Genomic DNA, 17,765 nt, shown 5'->3' with positions numbered 1-17,765 from the left:
GGATTTCTCTGTCCTACTGAGACTATCAACACATGTATTAAGTTGTCTTTGGGATAATAGCTTTTACGGTTTTGACTCCTGACTGATGGAAATCTTAAAAGGAATTTTTTTGTCTATCAAAACTTCTATAAGTTGCATTATATTAATATTTTGTATAAATAATAAAATATATTTGGACAATAGAAGGAAGAATTATTTCTGCAAGCTAATATATTTGAATTTGATGAAAAACTAATAAATGCCGTGAAAAAACAGGATCAGAAGAAAGAATGAAATTTGGTTTCAGCTATCACGTTGTATTGCCAATGAGAAATTAATAGGTATATAATAGTAATAATATCTAAGTAATTAAAAGATACAGAAAAGTAATAGATTAAAATACATAAATAACTGTTACATTGTGGGATAGGAATGTAAAGTATTGTAAAGATAAAGACTCATCCTTAACAAACACAAAATATCACCGTTAAACTGTATATAAACTGGATATGGTAATTAAATCATTAAAGTATAATTATGACTTACACAGAGGAGGTCAGGCAATTCATGGAAATCGAGAACTGACTCTAGATTCATATACAGCATGCCAAACCAAATGGCAGAAAGAAACATCTGAGGCACTGAAGAGTACTTTCTTGACTACCAGAGGCAAAAGATAAATCTGTCTGTCCAAGAGTTAGTACAGACAACATTGAAAACCTTAAGATAAGCAGCTTGTGCCACGTATGTCTTTGAAATAAACACACATAATGTCATCCACAGGAAGCTATAGGTATGAAAACAGTCCGGAGTCACACTAAGAGAAAAAAGAACATTCTGGACTCAAGAAAATAACAACTGTAAACTGATCATACACGAGTAAGTTTAAAATACTGAGGATTTTCTTTGATTACAAACTGTTGATAGGCCCAATAAGAGTAGAACTGTCCCTGCTGGCAAACATCTAGGCCACTGAGGATCTGAACTAAATCATTCTTAGTGCTAGAAGCAGACTAAAAAAAAATGATTGAAGTTTTTCCAGATAAACCATTTACTGATGTGCTCATGGACTAGAATAGCAACAACTTTCTCTATAACCTTCAAGAAATTAGTGTATACAAAGGTGGCTAGCAATTAATGGAAATTAAGTTCAACTGACTAGATCTATTTTATCTTGGTAGGACAGAGAAGTTCACAACCAAGTGATTGATTTACCAGTATTTCAGTTAAAGTGCTCAAATGGACCACAAATGATGTCTTTGATCTCTGAAGCAATTAATAAAGATAAGGAAAAAATAGATGCAGAGGAACAAGAGCTGTGTACCAAACACAAAGGGGAATGGAAAGGATTTAGTTAAACCAAGGATGTAGTAGCAGCAGTGGGCAAAAGTCATGTTAATGGAACAAAATCTCAGGAAAGAAATACTCGCAGAGATACCAGGAAGATGATTATTCAGAATTATACAGAACAATTAATTTGGACTTTTGGAATAAATACTATATAAAGTCTAAAAATAACCAACCATTAGCTCCTTAAGCTTACTTGGAAGTACTTCCAAAAATAAGGGAAGCATGCCTTTTCCTACAAAATGTTACTTTTGTAACGGCATATCCAGGACAGGTAGTGAAAAGCTATGGTTTTACAGGGAGAGCTCCTCCTCTCTTTGTAATCTACTGTCTCTCTACAAAAAGGCAGTGACACACCTGGTACCTAACGCTCTCCACACAAACACTCATCTTTTGGGATCTTGGTTGTCTTATAAGGAGGTCTGTTTTAGTTCCTATCAGCTTTTAAGTAATTTTGTACAGTTCTTGAATAGACATCAGCCATTCAGCCTGTCAACAGTTTTCCAGCTAAGCCAGAGTAGAAAACAACCATTCCCAGCTGCTTTTTTCTACAGGCAGAGGAGCAAGTTTCCTTAAGAGTATGTAATGAGCAGCATCCCCATGACCGCAAATTTATTTGTCTGAACGGACTACTGGGTCCAAACTCAATCAAAGCATGCATTTGCTATTAACTTTAGTAGATCATAGTTGAGGCTGACGTTTCCAGTCACGGAGGGTGATCCTCCTGGATCCTCCTCAGGCTAATAACTCTTTGTATGTTTTATACTTTATGCCTTCCCTGTCTTTATTTGCTATGCTAGTCCTTCTCCCCTTCTGCTCCACTGATATATTTTATACTTTAATTTCCCATCAGGTCCTTCACTTCTGCGTGAACCATTGTAGTTCTCCTCCCATCCTCCTTCCTATTTACATGTATTGATCTGCTTCGTCTTAAATCCCTTTATTCTCTTTCTCTTCTCTCCCACAATCTTCTCCATCAAGCACTTAGAGAACAGAGAAGTCCCTACTGGCGTCCTCAAGCCTTTTCCTTCCTTCTCCCCAAATCAGGGTTTGGCATGTCTTTTCATAGACCACAATCATCTTCCACTTGCCATGAGTGCACTGGCTTTAAGGGAGATGTCTTATGGCGCTGACCTCAGCCAGCTTCTCCAAGCGTGCGTTAGCTTATAGTAGCTGTGGTTAGGTTGAGGCTAGTAAGCATATTAACCTGCTAGTTAAGAAGAGCGAACGGTGAAAGACTGCATGCCTGTTGCCCGTTGCAATAAAGGTATTAAACATTCAACTCTGAGAAACACAAAATGTTAACCATGGAAGGTGAAGTCTGTTGGCCCTTCTCGGGCTCATGCCTGAATAGAGCAAAATCGCAAAAGAAGTCATTAGCAAGACAAAGGAGTACAGAGTAAAACTTTATGTATAACAATACCATGGAATAGAACTCATGGCAAAATACAACACACCTCCAAACGTCATCATAAATTTACACAGAAAAAAAACCGAAGCTTGTATCCAATTGATAAAACACCACATGGGGTTAAATCTCTGGCTGGCGTGACTTCATATCAACTGGTTCTAGCTCCATCAGCAGAGAATTTGGCAATCTGTTTATTGCAGGCATTAGAACAATTTTGAGTGGTGAATCCACTAGTTTCTGGGTTTGTACTGACATAACATTCAGGACTGGTTTCTTTTGCAGCTGTTTTGTGTAAAAAAAAAAAAAAAACAAAACTCAGCTGCAACTGGAAATTACTCAGAAAAGGTTAAGGTTGTATTGAGCCTTTCCGAATGCGAGGATATAGATCAGTAACAAATGGCTGAAATACTAAAATGCTGTGACAAATAGGCAATAGAAATGCACTGTTCACAAATTGGAGGAGAACTAATTGAATTAATTTAGGAGGAGGAGTACTTTGAGACAATCATTAGGGGTGAAGTCATATGCAAGTGCACACAAATAACTGTTGTTTTTAAGTTTTGCAGAAACATCTGGCAACAACATGCAAGGAAGAGGAAACTTTTGGTTTATGCATCAAGACCTCTCTATGAAGAGAAGAAAACTTTGGCTAATTACAGGATGCCTGCAAGAAAAGACCCTTTGATTTCACCAATATTTTTTCCTGCAATACAGTGCCTAATAAAATCAGCAGTGAGTAACATGGAGATTCGGATGGAGTCTAGGATATGTGGCATTACTGATGGTCACATCCCCTGGATAGAGAAGCTGCACAGGCTCTTTTTGCTACGGAACGACACCCGTCTGTATACTGCTAACAGCCAACTGCTCCGCCATACGGCCAAGAGGAGAGCGTGGGCTCTGCGCGCAGAGGTCTGCACACCCTCTGCACGCTCCTAATCCTGGAGAGCAAAAACACCACCCAAGGAGCAGCTGGGAGCCCAGGGACCTGAACGTTGCCTTGCTACGGCCCGAGGGCGCAGGGCAGTCAGTTCCTCGCTCTGCAACGTCCGCACGGGGGCTTTGGTGCGTGGCAGGAAAACCAGCGTGGGAATTCCCTGTGCCTCTGTGAAGCCTTCTTGGCTGAGCTAGTTTCCTCCAGGTAGCACTGTCTGGCCAGGTAAAGCTCACTGCAGGATGAAGGCCTGAGCTTGCGTACTGCTTTCTGAGAGAGGTCCAACTACTGCCGACTTCTAATCAAGTGCAAATAATAAATGTGGGATTTGATTTTCACTCATTTGCTCCTGTGGAAGAACCTGGAATACTTTAGTAGTAATAGTGGTACTAAGGGGCAAAATAAAATACAATTCCAAAGCAGCCACGGCGCTGACCCGCTGGAAACGTGAATAAATATTAGCACATATGTGCTACAGTGTAATTCTCACATGAGAGAGAAATTTCAGGAGTACAGAACACAGTAGACTTGTTTTGTTTTAAGGCAAGTCATACCTTCCCATGTTAGTGATTTCAAATCAAGTTTTAAAATTTAGAGCTTCTCAACAATAAAAGAGAAGTATATGCAACTGCATTTCCTCATACAAAGGAATTCAGGATTTGACATTGTGCAAGTTTTAAGTTCAGACTCATGAGTAAAACATACGATTATATGGGGTATACATGAGGGGGAAATATAACCATTAAAAATCTATTTTATGAAACGTCCTATACCTTTTAAAACATCTTTCTTTACTGGCAAGAGATATGCCACCTCCTTAAATTGAAAACAAAATTCCAAAGTATGACACATTTAGTGCAGCAGACGGGTACTAATTTCGAGTCTGATCCAAAGATAGGAGTCCATGGGAAGAATTCTATAAATTGCAGTAGACGCTGGATACGAAGAAAGAATTTTTAAATCTTTTCTTAAGTAACAAACCTGAAATGGAAGAACTAGTAGGGAGTTAAGTAAAGACATGGGAAATGAAAATTAAAGTGTTTTTTTTCCCAAAAGAAGAAAAAAATGCAGAGCAAACAAATTTGATGCAAAATGTTGATCTTCTAGGTATTTACGGAAAAAATATTCACATACAATCACCTTTGTACTTTGTGTTCCATGTTACTTACTCCTTGTGTTATTGTGCTCTGGTTTTTACAAGATTATAGCATTTAAAGGACTTCAGTTCTAAAACAGGCTTCCTCTGTCATGTTATTCAGGAGACCTAGTACAAAACTAACGACATAAAAGATCTTGGCTTATTAAGATTATACTCAGCATCAGTCTGTCATCACAGAAATCAGTGCTGAAATTGCAGTGACAAAAAGAAGAATTAACCTCAGATGACAAATAAAAAGACAATATGTTACCTGAATATTTAAAAATAAAGTAAGGTTAAAGATAACCTAAATACCATGGTAATGCAAAGCCCTTTGAAACAGGTGGCAAGATGCACACCTGAGCGCCCACACATTGCCTGCAGTACTGAGATCTGCCTTCCAAGTGGGTCCTAAACACTTCAGGGAAACAAAAAGACAGCCAGTGTCAAACCAAAAACCAAAAGACAACTGGTGTCAAAACCAGTTTCAGATAAAATATTTTAAGGAATAGTATCTCTCCCACTTTTTGGTCAAAAATAGCCTGAAACCAGCAACCTTCAGCTCATCTTTTTTTCCCCAAAACATGTGACACTGGAGGAGGTTGGGTGATGTAATATGAATATCTTGGTTTGCAGCTTGTGGTTTACAATGGATCACACATCTGTGCTTTGCTTCAGTCTAAGCATCTGTTCTGTTTGGTTTTTTCTTTTTTACTTTAAGTTCTCTCAGAGGACGTGGAAACCACGGCACACCTGCCTGCACACGCTCACCTACGCGGGCACCGTTTCATGGAACATATAGCAAAGTTCGATGAGATTTGCACCAGCAGAGACCCTCGCCCCGTACTTCCGACACCAGCCAGACACAGCAGCTCGCAGGAACGCAGTGGCTAAACCGGATCCGACCCAATGCCGGCCCAAGCTAAAAGCCACCCGCGGGAAGGAGCCCGCGGGGCAGCCGATGCCTATGGGAAGAGCGCGGGCTGCGGGTCAGCGCACGCACACGCTGGCGCAAGCCGGCACCGACGCCGTAGCAAGCAGTCCTCGTCCACGCTGCCTCCTGCCAGGCAGTTAAACGTCTGCTTTCTGCCAGGGAGACACCCAAGCGGCCGCGCTGGCGTGAGAGGCGCGTTCGCAGAGGAAGGAGCCCGCAGAACCGGCGGGCAGCTGGGCCGTTTCCTCGTGTTGCCAAACGCCAGGGCTGGCACACGCCACCGCCCCAGCGGCGAGTCCTCCAGCTCTGCGCAGCTGCACAGGCAGCTCCAGGACTTCTTGAGTTACAGCTGTTGGGGGGGCGGAGGAGGACTCTGCTTTCTTGAATTTCTCTGTTTAAAATATTTGATTCTTTGGCATCTACTACATCTTGCAGCAGTAAGTTCTACAGTTTAATCACACATTGGGGTGAAAAAATACTTCCTTTGGTTCGTTTTCAGCTGCACATGATAATTTGATGCTGCTAATTCTTACATCATGAGAAAGAGCAGATAATTGTTCCCCATTCTCATGGCAGATCTGTCTTACGGATGTCTTTTATCTTACAGATCTCCCTTTGCAACCCCTTTTCTCATCTGAGGTTTCTTTTTAGTCTCTCAGAAGCTGTTCTCTTTCTCTAATTATACTTCTCGACCTTTTCTGTACCTTTTTTAGCTCTGCCTTATACTTTCTGAGATGGGCAGCCAGAACTATATACAACATAAGAGAGGAATAACACAGTGATGTTCTCTGTTTTGTTCGTTCTTCCTTCCTTGATAACGCCTAACATTCTATTTTCCTTTTTTTTGACAGCCAACAAGCAGTGAGCTTATGTTTCCATAGAACCATATATCTCTAGTAAATCTAAGATCTTTGTTCCTTGGTGGCAATACCTAATTTACAGCTCATCATTGCTCACATACACATACTTTTCTTCATGTGTTCTGCTTTTCCTTGTGTGTATTATTTATAATTTACTGGCAGTAAATTCAGCCTGATATTTTATCATCTAGTCACTCAGTCTGGTGAGATACTTTGACAATTCTTTACAGTTAGATTTTGGTTTTGCTGCTTGGAATAATTTATTATTAGCAGCCAACTTTGTCACCTCCTGCCTCCTCCTCCTCTTTTCCACGTCATTTATGAATACCTGCAGCGGCTCAGGTCCCTAAACCGCTCCCTGCGGGACTCCACTAATCTCCTTTCACTGTGAAAGGATCTATTTCTTCCTACCTTCTGTTTCCATGTTTTTAACTACTTATTGACCCATCAGAGACCCTTCCCATTTTCCCGTGATAGCTCAATTACTCTGACAGGAACACTGCACTGAAGTCGCAAGAAGCAGAAAGAGAGGAATGAATCTGACCTGTTCTTAGAAGAAACAGCAAATGAAAAGGACAGGCCCGGTTCTGCTCTACGGTCCATCCGTGCGAATCTGGAGTAAATGCAAGGAAATCACTGGACTGGTGCTGAGACGAGCAAGAGCCTAACTTCCCCTGCACACAAACGCAGCAATCTCGGCTCCTGGCTAATTAGGACCAGTGGGAGCTTTGCTCAAGCACAGACTGACTTGCAGGGTTTAAACTCCCGAAGCTGCAAACTTCTACTCAGGAGAACTTAGGAGAAGTTAATTGAGTTACCAAAGCTGTAGAGTTTGACTCTCCTGGGTCAACTTTCTAAAATGACGTTTCTCCTGTGAAAAAAAAATATTTCCGTGTTGTTTTTCAGGGATCATGTGAAACTCCTCGTTAATTGGCAGGTAACAGGCGGACACATCTATTCTGTCCGGACGGGAGCTTGTGTAAGGCAAGAGCTCTGCAAGTGGGATCATTTATGAGCCTTACCGTGGAAGCAGAGAAGTCCAGACTTATTGCTGCTATGGATTATTATAAACATTTCTTGCATAAAGTTGGTGAGACTGAAAATGCTTCCTACACGTTTTAAGCAAAGCTTGAGCATCTCACAACCAGCCAGCAGAGAAGACAGCAGAGCAGGCCCCGGCTGCTCCGAGTCTGCACGGCCTTCATTTCAGGAAGCTGCTACATCTCTTACGAGCCGGAGTGCGCTAGGTGCTTTGAGCAATCAAATACTAAACCATGCTACAGCATGTATCGCCGAGACACGATTAGATACAACCCGAACATTTACGTTACTTGTTTCTCGGTGGTGCTCTTTTGTGGGGATATTAGCTAGCAGCTGTACAACGTCACCTGCATCTATGGGCACAATTTCCTCAAATTATTCGGCGTGCTCTCAGTGTGTGCATTTGGCTTGTCTGAGAAAGCAGAAGAAAATGTTAACTGCCTTATGGTACTGATCAAGGCCATTTGGGATGTGACAAATTTGTAGAGTGCAAAGTAAAACAAACCAGAGAGGGAGCAACAACAGAGAAGAGGGGAAAAAAAATTAAATCAAAATGGATACAATTGAGGATGTTTTCAAACGCGAGCTTCCAGAAGATCGCAGGACAGTAGGATCATAGTATGGCATAGCTATCAAGCTGTTTTCTTAAACCTAAAGATATTTGGCCTTCACAGCACACTATTATTAGATGCAGATTGTGCATATGCGTGTGTAGGAGGAGCTTCGGCTTTTCCTGCAGCTGCGCTTTGCCTTGCATGGTTTTACAGCAATTTTACACAGTTGGTCGTCGGGCCAGCTGGGTGGCAGGCGTAGCTGAGGCAGCACTAATTCTGCTGGAGGGTATAATGGAGCTTTATGCCTTTCTCCTCGAGACCAGGTCGCTGCAGAGCAGTTGGTGTTGTACAAGATAAAGCGCTGCAGGGAAGTGGAAAAGGGAAAGAGAAAACGAGCAGTTTAAGAGAGCGCTACCAAGTGAAGACGTGCAACTCTGAGAACTACTAAATCCGCGCTCTTGCAAGTCAGTCCTTTTGGAAACATAGAGGAGAGGGGGGGCACAGAAAGCAGCGGAGCAGGTCTTGCTCGAAACACAGCACCGCTCCCGAGGAAACAGAGGGGACCGTCGCAGAGAGCCAAAGTGGGTAACCTACGACAAATACAGCTGACTTGATATAAAAATATATGAAAAACTGACACAATCCAGGAAAAGATATAGCGACAAATTTACCCCTTTTCTTTTCACTTCAGATCTCAAGAATTGCCTTGTTGTTCACACGTCCCTATCACAGAGGGTATTCCTTCAGTTTTTAAACTAAGTGGAGGCTTAACGCCTTAGCTCTCCCTTCTATAAACTCACAGTACTTCACAAGACTAATATAAGATTTAATTTATAATTCATTAATATTTGTGAAGCTCTGTGACCTGCAGAGGGCGGAGACTGGAGGCAAATTTATTAATAAAACAATACATACTAATTTTGTAATGATTTTACAAATCATTGTAACTCAGGAGCAAGAAAAGAACAAAGTATGAACTCTAACTGATATACAGACTGCTGTAGAAACTTCATGAATTATCAGAGGTTAATATACTGCCTGAAAGGGCTCTTTTATGCTTATACAAAAGATCAGTATTTGACTCCCTCCAATACTGCAATAACAAGGCAATGTTAACAAGGAAATGATTGCAAAAGAAAAAAAAAAGGTATTATAATATACAGTCTCCTTTCCAAAACAGTACTTGGTACAGTTATGCACGTAGCCCTCAAAGAGCTGAGATAGCGAGACAAGAAACTTAGAGGCTGGATGATGGCAAATGCCGTCGTCTCTTGGATCAGTCTGACTAGAAACTGGCCACAGGTTGCAAGGGCTTTCCGTCACTTGTTTACGTGGCCACCTCCTACACAACGGACGTCCCTTTAGCTTCTCTGGAACAGTAATTCTTAAAATGGTTTTGCCTGTGGATAAGGGCAGAAATCAACTAATAAACTTATTTTTTATAATTCTATTAAGACATTTATACAAAGTGATACGGAATCAGCTACTATAATATTTGAGGGTATATATTCCTCCCTTTACCCAGAATGAAAGTGAAACTGGACAAGTTATTTTTGTGTCCTCTTTCTAAACCCAGAAGCAAGACAAAAAACCCTCCTGCCTCCAAATGGAAAGAAGGGAGAGCCTCAGCCCGCGCGCGAGCAGAGCAAACTCCTTCCAGCAGCAGGTTTCTCTCTAGGATGCTGGGCCAGAAAAAAAGGCATATCCCTGAAGGGATCGATGAATATTTTTGTTGAGAGACCTTTCTAAATAACTGAAAAAGCAAACAGGAAACCACAGAACTGTAGATTGCAACCTGACTCCGCGTGCATCTGTTGTTTCCAGATGCTCTGCTATTGCGCCGGCAAGTCTTAGGCAACAGCAACTAAAGGGGATGCTTGCGAGAAGATGCAGCATTAAAGGTAAGGTATTAAGGTATTAAGTTACCTTACCTTTGTACCTGTAGTGCCTTGACCAGTGGGTCACGTGGGATGTTCCTTCAAAATTCATACGACACTCATATAGTCCAGCCCTCGAGGATTAACATTCGAGATAACGTTTCCAACAGGTCATAAAGAAATAGCCGTATTTCAGTTGAATGGCAAGGAAGATCTAAAGCAGCATACCTGGGGCAAATTGCTTGGGCAAGGGAGAGAAATTATGGGTTATATTAACTGGAAAAGCAATTTGCTGCCAGTGTCTTCACAGGGCATTGTATACCCTTGGCATTTTATAAACAGTTAATAACAACTGCTTCAGAGAACCAGAAACACAAATCAATGTACAAATTCAATTAGGAAGAGAAAATAAAAATAGTATTTGAATTACTAAGCTAGCCGGATACATTTAGCCTTGAGTTTAAAATTTGTTTGATTTTGATGAAAAGTTCTAATCAGATTTAAAGAAGGCTTCAAAAATTAATAACAGATGTGAATGAAATAGATAATGATTTCCATTCTTGATTATGTGACTGAGGTTACGTATAGTGGGGAAGGAGTTTAATGAGCATAATTTGGCTAGTGTTCTTATAGCTTTTCTGATACAGATTAACACCTCACAGATCTGTCTTATTTAGCAAGATGAAGAGCGATCAATTCCCAGCTGATCTGAACACAAATATAAAAATTGACAGTCTCAATCTCATACTACTTTCTTCACATTTAATCAGTAACTGAATTACGTTAATTTGGTTGCGTTGAAGGACAAATTACCTATCCAGATGGAAGCAATATCAGCGTTATCCTTCAAAACGAGAGGAAACTAGCTCTCCAGACCAGTACGCGAAGCCCTACTCGGCGCGTACCGCTCACGCGGTGGCAAAGCGGCATCGTGGCCACGTACCTCCTCGGCCGAGCCGAGCGCCTGCCCCTTCCCGCGCCGGCCCACGAGCGCTCCTCGGAGGTCCCGCCGCGCTGCAGGACGAGGCCCGCGGTCCCGTGAGCAGCGAAACGCTCCTGCTAACAGCCTGAGCGGGCAACGCGTTCACACCGCGACTATCTGGCTGCGCAGCTGCGAATTACAAGGCGGCGGTGGGGAGGAGAGAGAAACGGATGCTGCAGAAATAAGACTCTATAGACGCGTGCAAAGCTGTTGACCTCCTAAGCAACTGACTTCTGTTTCAGAAGATCAGAAATTTAGCCCAAGTGATTTGTTAGATTAATTAACAGAACACCTGAACGATAGCCCTCACTGTTAATACACAGCTGTTTTTATCCTTTAACTCATACGTGAAGACAGAGGTGTGAATCAGAGGTCAGGCTCACTTCCTACTGTTTGTTGTGACCAAAGACACTTTCACAACATCGACCAATACAGATACACGTAAAAGTAATGCTAGGGGCAGATATACCCTCAGAAGTAAAAGAAAGGGACAAAACACGAGCCGATTCTTGGAGAGGGTTAATCGCCGCAGTTTACTGCTGCACATACCGAAAGCGTGAGGGTTTAAGCTACCCTCAACCACAGCCAGCATGTGCGTTCGGCAAGCGTGCGCACGCATGATATCAAGGTCTGCTCTTCGGAATAAACGTTTTCTTGCTGAAAATATCTGCTATGCTTTCGGAAAAGAAAAATTAAATCAAGCACAAACAACAAAAACATGCATGGCAGACTGGGAACTGTCAGCTGGCTTCTGGTTTCAGAACAGAGGCCCAGAGACAGTTGAATTTCGGGAGCTGTTTCATCCTGCATGTACAAGAAGAGGGGTTTGTGGACTGAGGCATGTTACTATAAGCAAGGTTCCCAGAGCGAGAAGTCGGGCTCTGGGGAGACCCCATCACGTTTCCTGGCATTCCTCCCCAGGGCAAAATAAGAAAAAAGTGATAGTAAGAAAACTTGACAGAGCCTGTAAAACGGAGGAGGAATGAGGATGAAGGAGACTGGTGAAATTCAGAGAATTACAGCATCATTCTTGAATATATACGTAATCTTTTGTGAGCATCATCAGATTACTTTGGCTTAAATAATTAACTTGGAACAGCACTGCTACTTCTTCCCCTTTTTTGACAGAGCCTCTCATAATACGCTTAAATGCACGCATAAAAGCCTTTGACCCTTGCATGGCCCCGGTGACTTCACGCCAAGAAATGCAAACTTGCTTGCGAGGGAATAAGACTGGCCCCTACGTTTTCACAGTACTTTATATTATTTTTAAGAACTGCATGTTTTCAGCTGTTACATATTTCTTTGAATGTTCAAAACTACTGAAGAACTTTTGTATTTTGTTAAATAGTTTGAACGACCTCCTTATAAATGCAATCGAGATTAAATAAACTGAAGGGTAAAGGATCTTAACCATCTCTGTCCCTACAATTTCACATGCACTTAGTTGCTTTTAGGATGTTTAAGCACTGGAGTGAAGAGAGAACAGAGACACAAATATGCTGTTTGTTTTCCCAGTGCCAGATGGATGGATTCAATTTGCAGAATCCGCAAACTGCCAACACTGAAAAGTCTTTAAAAAAAAAAAAAAAAAGTGCCGGAGGCTCCTTTGCCGCTAGCGAGATGGATTCGATCTCTTTGGATACTAAAACTTGCACGAACCGATGAACGGGCGCAGGGCATCCGCTTCCGGGCCGGGGCCGGGCGCAGCCGGCTGCCGCCTTCGGGCTGCCCCGGGCTTCGCTGCAGCCTGCGCCCGCTCGGTCCAGGAGTCACCAGCCGTCGCGGTTCCTTCTCCCTCCCTGCCACGCGCGGGAGCGGAGCGGCACGCGCCGCCCCCGAGCAGGGGTGGTTTTCCCCCCTCCGCGCTGAGGCTTCACAGCCGTGCGCTGCAGGACGAGGCGAGTTAAGAGGGACGCTGGCGAAGCGCGCAGGAAAGAGGGCTCGTTACTGCGAAGTTCTTTGCTTCCCATCTCCTAAGTTACATTAATTTAAGCTGAGATTTTTAAACAAAACTTTTGGCGCAGGGGAAATTGGACAAAAAAGTTCCTCCGCTTCTCTGGCAGTTTTCCTCCTTAAACAGGGAGGACCCCCCCGCCCCCCGGTCCCCTTTATTCCCCCAGTCCCTCCAAGGTAGGATTCTTCTCCTTCGGTGGGTTGGGGCAGAGCCAGCCCTGCGCGGCGGCGGCGCTGCGGCTCGGACCGCGGCACGCCAGCGGCCGCCTGCCGTTGGGAACCAGCCGTCGTGAGCCCCCTAAAACCAGCCCACCGGATAACGCGATTTACGCAGCCCAACCCGGGCAAGCGCCGCGTGCGATGCTTGAAAACCATCGCCGAAAAGCCGCGCGGTTTCTTGGGACGGGGGAAGGGGCCTTGCGCACGCAATAACGCATCTTTATGTAAAAATATCTCACGTTATCTTCCGCTTTTGCGGCGGTAGGGAGCCCTGCGCGGGAACTTTAGCTCCTGCTGCGCCAGTTGCCTTCGAGCTCAGAAGCGCAGGCCGGGCTCTCAGAATTAGCCTGACGGGCGCCCGGGCTCATCGCGCCTCTGTTGTCACGGCGGAAGACCATCAGTCTAATAAGCGGAGGGCAAATCCGCGTACCACTCGCCAGGGTACGCGTTTCATTGCGAGCAACGCACATTTAGTTACCTGGAGCGAGTAGCGCAACTTGTGGAATAAGTCTGATGCGTTTAAAACGACGGCGGCTGCGCGAGACCTGCTCCGGCCGCCGGAGGCCCGGGAAGCGCGCGCAGCTGATATTTCACTACGCTGCAGCCGCACGAACCTGCAGGTGCATTGGCTGTTGTCGCTCAGCTCTCACGCTGCCGCTTTAGCAATGCTTTAGTACCAGAAAGGTAGGACATTCATAGGACAATGGTGTGTAGTATTAGTAAGTACGGTTTGTTCCTTACTATTTTTTAGAAAATAGGGATACCCAGGTACAAGGTAAACGAGTATCAGGAAGTTACATTTGGGGAAAAGTGAGTATCGACAGAAAGCAGTAATGTAAAAAAAACAAAACAAAACCAAAACAGTTTTCAGTACAAATTGACGACCCAAACTGCTTCAGTCAGTCTTTCAAAACTGAAGGTGAACACATTTTTCCTTCTTTCTATTGCTATGATGTCACAAGACTAATTTTCTGTTCTGTCTTTAATCTTAACTCAGAGGGACTCAAACAAAAAGATTCCTTTCATGCACTGGGTACGTTTCTGAAAAGCCGTATTTGAGAAAATCTAACAGGAAAACCCCACATCTCAGCTTCCTCTGGCACGCATCTGTCTTTTTTTCAGTTTCGTTTCCTTAAAGGAAATAAACTCATTCTGCTTAAGGACCTTTTATTCGTCCCGGGTGTATATGGCACAAAAGGGTAATTAATATGTAATCACAGACTAATTAAATATGTTCTTTTGTGTTCTGCGTTTATGAATCATGCCTGAGAGCCTGAACTCCCAGGTCACTGGACATCCTTTATCCACTATAGTCGTCATATTTGCTATATTCCTACTGCAGTCATATGCTTTAGATACTTTATTTTGTATACTTTTAAAGCACTATACTATGCATTTCAGATACTCAAATAGTAGTTCGTACTGATCTGGGCAGAAGATCAGTACAGAAGCAGAAGAAGAGGGACCAAGGCGAGGAAGCATCTTTCCTTGGTGGCAGCCTGGTCATCCTACAGCCTAATCACTGTCTGAAACTCATTCAGAAAGACTTGCTGAATGAGCAAATAGCGTATTAATTAGTAAATCAAATGATGAGGCACAGTAACCTACCTCAGCCTAATTCCCTCTCTTTTTAAGCATATATTTTTCTTCCTAATCACAAATACTTAGGGGTAAATTTTCTGTTATGCCTCCTAGGTTCCTCGAGGCGTAAGGCCAGGCCTTTTAAATACAGCGCTTAGCCAGAAGATCCAGGGCCCTGCAGCCTGCGCGCTCCTTGCACATGAACAGGATTTCGGCAGGAAAAATGCAACTCCACTGTCCATTTCTTCCCCTGCAAAGAACACACTTTGTTTTCTGAATATGAGGAGACCCAAAATAGCTCACAGGGCCCCGGCTCGTCCAGCTAATGCTCACTCCAGCTTGTATTAAGCTCTCTCACGTTTTGTGGTCAGTGCTTCTTTACCTGTCTGCCTCTAATACACAGATCACCAGCTTTTATGAAACCGTACTCAGCAAAAAAAAATAGTTCCTGCAGCTCCAGAGCCGCCGTCGGGCACCTCCCGCCTCGCCTGGGAGGTCGGCCGCGCGCGGGGCGGCGAGGCGGGAGCCCGCGCGCCTCAAGCGCTCATCAGCGGCTCGGCTCGGCGCTCCCCGGGGCCCCTCCGCTCCCCTGCTCAGCGAGGGCGAGCGGCCGGGGCTGCGGACGCGGCTCGCAGGTTCAAACCTCTCCCGCAACGCTGCGGGATCAGCCTACGAGGAGGCGGCCTCTACCAGGCCTGCCGAAAGTCCTCCGGAAGCAGGAGAACTGCCTAGGAGACTCATTTTAAAATGCAAAAGCTTTATGCACAAACGTACTGCGTAACCCTTAGCGCATTTGAAAAAAGGAGTCTTCGCTCGCAGTCACTGCAGTCTTGTGTGCATCACTAAGCTAGCACGACAATCTGGGATAACTGGCAGTTTCCCACTCAAAAGACCTTTTCTATTCAGCTTGCGGCTGCTGGGCCTGAGAACCGTTTGTGTCCAACCTCCAGAATTCCAGGAAAACCTGCAGTTCCCATTACGCGGTAATTTCGCAGTTTCCAGAAACAATCTGCCGCCAACGAGATAAGAGTCTTGTTAATAACTCCGCTGGCGTTGTCACTTCTGCCTGCTAACTGGTTAACGTACGCAGCGGCTGAAACCTTCTCCTCCTCCTTGTAACCAAGTCGCTCAATGAGGTTAAATGCCTCCTTTTAACCTCTCAAACAATTCCCCTCCAAGTCGCCAGCAGTTTCTACCTCCTCCCGGCTCGCGCGGAGGGCGAGCTCCAGGCGCCCGGCCCCGTCGCCTCCGCCGTTCCCGCTCCGTTTTGGGGGAGGGCAGCGTCCCCCGTAGGGATGTCGAGGCCTGTCCCACTGCGCCGGCAAGAAAAGCCCTTTCCTCAGGCAAAAGGGATATCCTCAGGAAAGCTCGCCGCGCCGCGCGGGAAAGGAAAGAGGCACAAAAAGGCAGAAGCCGGGTCCGAGCGGCCCGGAGCAGAGCACGGACAAGGGCAAAGGCGCTCCTCCTGCCTCCCGCCCCAAACCACGGCCCACGCGCGACCTCCACACCCGCCAATAATCCTAACGGGCCTGCTGTAAAAAGGCCCACAATTTGTGAAAAGCAGCAATCTAGTTAAAACCAAAAAAACAAAAACAAAAAACCCAAAACAAAAAAACCAAAAACCCAAGAAAACAAAAAAAACCCAAAAAACCAACCCCCCCCCAAAAAAACCAAAAAAACCCAAACAACCCCCCCCCCCCCACTATGTTGGATGGTTGCTCTTACCCTGGCTGAGGTCCCCAGCCCCGGACCGCGTCCCCTTCCCGGCCGCCCTGGCTCTGCTCAGCCCGTTTCCTCGCGCGGACTTGGGCCACCGGCTCCTTCCGAGCACGAGAACGTTACTCTTCGTGGCATAACTCACATTTTCACAAACTCTTCCGTCCTTGTAAACACAAAACATGTTGAACGTGTAAATACTTGTTTTGTTACTGTTTTTCTTGGGGCAAAGGTTGTTGTAAACAGTCGTCTCTCACTGCCTGGCACGGTAAACCACAAGAAGGGATTTGTCTCCCACCGCTGCGCTTGGTCTGTGGAGGTTACGCAATCCCAAGTAAATTTCCACCACCAGGACAAATTCCTGCCCTGTGGAAGTCGACAGGAGTTTTAGCACTTGACATTTGCAAAGCAAGCCTAGATCTTATTTAAAAACTTTCCACAGCAAGCATGGTGCCAGATCCCCTGTTCAGAGGGATTAGGCAGGTCTTTTCTAGACAAAACTCCTTGCCTTCAAAAAAAAAAAAAAAACGAAAGCGCTTTGCTTTATCTTCCTGTTTCCTTTTGTTATTTCACTCACTCTATGCTAGACAGAACATCACTAATGAAGATGAAGCTGAAGCCTAGCTGGCAATGCGTTCATCAAGGCCTGCATTACCTGCATCACTTTATCCAATGTCCTCAGGTCTTTCCCAGAGTCAAAGCGTTACGGCGTTACTCCGAGCCTTAACCTTGTGCGCTATTAAGTGACGTTATGATAATCTAGGGAATTTGTGTAGTTGCAGTTTATGGCATTGGTGCATCCTATGAGCAGTCATCCATAACTCGCACGCAGGGAGGGCTCCTGCGGACCTCCCGGTGGGCTGTTAGACTCCGTTTGCTCTCACGCGAGCCAGAGCACTTGCTAACAAAGGGGTGGCTGGAGCTCAGGACACCCCGCCGAACTGGCCTGCAAGGTCTCAGCAGTGGCATTTCCCCAGGACAGAACAAGGCACGAGGTGCTGGCAGCGCTGGCTCCAAGCATCAGAGACCCAGGAGGAGCCGCGGGGGTACACGGAGACGCGGGAGCAGGATGGAGACGCCTCCCTGCCAGCAGCAGGGCTCTGTGGGACTACAAACAAATCAACCAGAGACGCACGCCACGTGTTTTAGAAGAGGCCAAGGCACATGGGGTGGATCCCGAGCTCTTCAGAAGCTCCTGGTCAAAGGCTGAGGAGCTCGGAGAGAGCATTGAAAGCC

General features: G+C 44.9%; 1 protein-coding gene and 2 long non-coding RNA genes across 5 annotated transcripts in view; 1 reads left to right on the top strand and 2 right to left on the bottom strand.

The window, feature by feature from the left end:
- NR3C1 (nuclear receptor subfamily 3 group C member 1) overlaps positions 1-17,765 on the bottom strand; it is a 108,801-nt gene that overhangs the window by 80,688 nt on the left and 10,348 nt on the right. Inside the window, exon 2 of one of the 2 annotated variants that reach the window (XM_009678734.2) lies at positions 16,539-16,695. The exons of the other annotated variant lie outside the window; for it this stretch is intronic. The gene's annotated coding sequence lies outside the window, so the exon portion shown is untranslated. The remainder of the gene's footprint in view (positions 1-16,538; positions 16,696-17,765) is intronic. 2 annotated transcript variants of the gene reach the window in all.
- LOC138069089 (uncharacterized) lies at positions 407-11,023 on the top strand. 2 transcript variants are annotated; one of them, XR_011143884.1, is made up of 4 exons: positions 407-858; positions 3,296-8,779; positions 9,775-10,099; positions 10,879-11,023. It is a non-coding gene; the product is annotated as an uncharacterized lncRNA (long non-coding RNA). The 2 variants fall into 2 exon arrangements; XR_011143883.1 differs by lacking the exon at positions 407-858 and having other exon boundaries at positions 2,838-8,779.
- On the bottom strand, positions 9,172-11,149 carry LOC138069091 (uncharacterized). Its single transcript, XR_011143886.1, has 3 exons — positions 11,019-11,149; positions 10,130-10,316; positions 9,172-9,598 (listed from the first exon to the last, which is right to left on the bottom strand). It is a non-coding gene; the product is annotated as an uncharacterized lncRNA (long non-coding RNA).

The sequence above is a fragment of the Struthio camelus genome, chromosome 13 (genome assembly GCF_040807025.1).
Source record: "Struthio camelus isolate bStrCam1 chromosome 13, bStrCam1.hap1, whole genome shotgun sequence".
Lineage (NCBI taxonomy): Eukaryota > Metazoa > Chordata > Aves > Struthioniformes > Struthionidae > Struthio > Struthio camelus.
Note: the sequence above shows the minus strand (reverse complement) of the source record. Positions and strands in the feature narration are given on the sequence as shown.